Source organism: Diadema antillarum, unplaced genomic scaffold (assembly GCF_040938485.1).
Source record: "Diadema antillarum isolate AM-2024a unplaced genomic scaffold, OU_Dant_1.0 scf00000044, whole genome shotgun sequence".
Classification (NCBI taxonomy): Eukaryota; Metazoa; Echinodermata; class Echinoidea; order Diadematoida; family Diadematidae; genus Diadema; species Diadema antillarum.
In genome coordinates, this window is record NW_027270933.1 from 227,580 (window position 1) to 231,020 (window position 3,441).

The window sequence follows — 3,441 nt, forward strand, 5'->3', positions numbered from 1 at the left end:
ATAGCTGTTGACAATTTAGTCTATACTTTAGTCTCGCTTATGACTGTTGTTCACATTTTGTATTTGTTAAAAATGCGTGACATTGATTACACTGATTCATGTCTTTACACTCGTTGTTTCTATTCCTAACTCACATTTCAGAACTATCTTGAGGCACTGAAGCTGGGGTTTTGTTTCATCTGCAACGTAAATGCTGCCTTTCAGTGATAAAGTGTCACATTTCATGGAATGTTTTCATTTTCGTAAGCTTTAGGCGAATACGTATGAGTTAATACTATCTTGTCTTCAAATTCTTCGGGATAGAGAGAAATTGATAATTCTTCCAGTTCTTACCTAACGTGTACAAATATGAATTTGCTTGTGTTTTCTGGATCCATGGAAACACATTTAGCAAACGGATACTCAGTATGTGATTACGTATAATTTAGGACGTCTTCTAACACAACCTATAACTTCAGTTCAATTCAATTCATCTGAATTTCTTCAGATTTTTTGTTTCATTGAATACTTTTCGTAAAGTGTTTCAAATTTCAATCTTCCTATTCATAACTATCGTTACTATTATATCATTATCATTACATTATAAATTCTGTACTACTCCCAGATATACAGAAAAAATACAAATGATGATGATAATAATAATGATAATGATAATAATGACAATTATATATATATAATATGAAATGAATGAAACAACTATGGTTTGCGTAAGAGTTAACATTCCTGTTTGATACCGATTGATTCTGTCACCTCGAAACCCATGACAGATTGAAAGCGAATAAGTCTAAGTTTTTCAAAGACATAATTCAAATGTTATTGCACATTTGTTGACGTCCTCTACCAGAGAATGTGATTCGGCATCATGCAACTTTATGTCTATTTCGTCCTTTTCCCCGGCGATTTTTTTTTAACACTTCTCCTGAACTTGTAGCACAGATTATGAACAATCTTTATACCAAAATGGTTTGCATATAAGATTAAACACAAACAAAAATACAAAATCAAAATACATTTGCTTACCAAATCGCGTTATGGCCATTGCAATGTGAAAGAGAATACCTTGAAAAAAGATGTGTTGAAATCAAGTCTCTCGAAGTCTTTGAGTCTGTTCGTGATGAAGGATTTATGGATATAAACGCTTTTAGAATTCTCTTTTATAACAAGAGAATTTCAGAATTTTTCTATTTTTACGTCCTCACACACCGTTACATAAATAATGAATTCACTTCCGTATACTTGCGAAGTGGAAACTACCATCCGGCACTTATGAAGAACACATTGAACGACCCACACGTTCACTTCATAAATAGTTTTGCCACCTTCCTGTTGTGAATTCCTCGAGTTTTGATTGACCACCATAATTAATATCTTAACACCTAGAATAAACATCCGCTTGAGAGTTACGCATATTCTATTTGTAATATATGTAATCTATATTTTCAGGCCTGTTCGTTATTCAGTTTTTTGACACCTGGAACATTTGTGTGTGTGTGTGTGTGTGTGTGTGTGTGTGTGTGTGAAAAGCTTGGTGGTGTTGTTTTTTTATCTGCTTAGTCATGAATTATGTGCTTCTGTCACTACCTTTTCCGCTTGCACTCTTTTTGTACACATATATATTTTTAATTTTCGTTGTAATAGTGCTTTCAAACTTAATTTTTCTTCTAATAACTCTAAACATCCTATACCTTACATTTCAAATGATTTTAAATAAAAGAATACGTGTATTTTAATTATTGTTCAGTGCGCGTAGGCATATGCGCTAAATTTTGTGTATCTGCTATGTATATGTATATTTTCCGCTGCTGTTTGAGGTAGGGAACATATATAGAGTACTGTAGGCCTATGTCTCTCTCAAAAAACTACCTTGGCAAAGTTAATGCATACATGATATGACCCCCCCCCCCACAAAAAAAAACCCTCTTCGAAGAAATAGGCATTGACCAAAAACAAACAAACAACCAAACTATCAAACGAACAAACACTTTATTTTTCACTCACTTTTTTGAGAGTTTGGCCCTGGGCACATACACATACATTAACTGACATGATGTTTGTGTTTTGTGCTCCTTTGCATAATTGCAAAGACCACCATTGCAAAGTATCTTTACCATTCAATCGAGTTGTATGCTTTGCTACTGCAGATGAGCAGAACAAATAACGTCTTGAAAACAACCAGAACTAGAAACGAAAAAAAAAAAAGAAGCCTGAAATGCTTTATTTTTCCCTTAGAGACAGAAAACACGTTATTTCGTTAAATATTCAATAAGAGACTATATTTGTATATATATGATATATATATATGATATATATATATATATATATGATATATATACATATATTACATAATATATATATATATATATATATATATATATATACATATATATATATATATATGTGACCGTGCACCTCAAAACGAACATAAAGTCGCACACACTGATTTTGCGTGAAGACTGAAAATAAGTGAAATGGGTCAACCTAGCCGAACTTGACTTTTTCATATTTTTTGAAAGAGCTGGTCTTCTTTTACATTATGCTAAAATTTGGTATCATAAAACGGGCAGGAAAGTGTGTTTTTTAGCAGTTTATCTCGAACATTTTTTTGCTAGAATAGTGTGATTAGGTGTGTCTTTAGAATCCCTTTTTCATTTCTGAAAAACCTTGTCCACACTTTTCACTTTCATTTCTAATAACTTTTGAAAGGATAGTGCTACTGCTTTGAAAGTTGGCATTAATTATGGACGGAATGTGTTAATGAGGCATGCTTAATTTCAGTTTAATTTGATAATCCCTTCATTGTCGTTATTCTGGTGGTTTACTTCCTGTTTTTTGTCCCATTCATCGCACAGCCAGCACGGTTTAGTAAAGATTAAGCGCTTGAATAGACACTGTAATTCAGAGCCTCTTTTCTCAGTTCACACTTTTCCTGACTTTGTGCTTTCTTTCCAATATTCAGATAGGTTAGGAGAGTCCATCATTTTGATTTGAGTTATACATCATTTTAAAGCTTAAAGTCTGCTCTTTCAGATTATGGTCTTAACTAAAAATTCATGTCTGGCGACTATTTGTTTGTTTTGAGGTGCAGGGTCACATATATATATATAGAGAGAGAGTCAGAGTAAACTTGATGTCATGTTGAGTCCTTGAATTACACAAAGTTGCCACTTATGGAAATATGATGATATTTCTTGGAGAGGACTTTAATATAACGGAGTGACGAAATAATTTGTTCTCTCGTTACAGCGCCTTTGTACATTTGAAGCCATCGGCTAACAGGATTTATTTCCATAATGGTAATTTTTGATCAAGATGCAAGCTTTTCGATATCATTTTCAAAATGCAAAAACGTCATTGTACATTTGCTAACAATCTTCGAGGAGAAATGTTCATATTTGTTTTGTTTTCTTTGTGAGATTGATCAGTGTTATAATTAAAGCATTG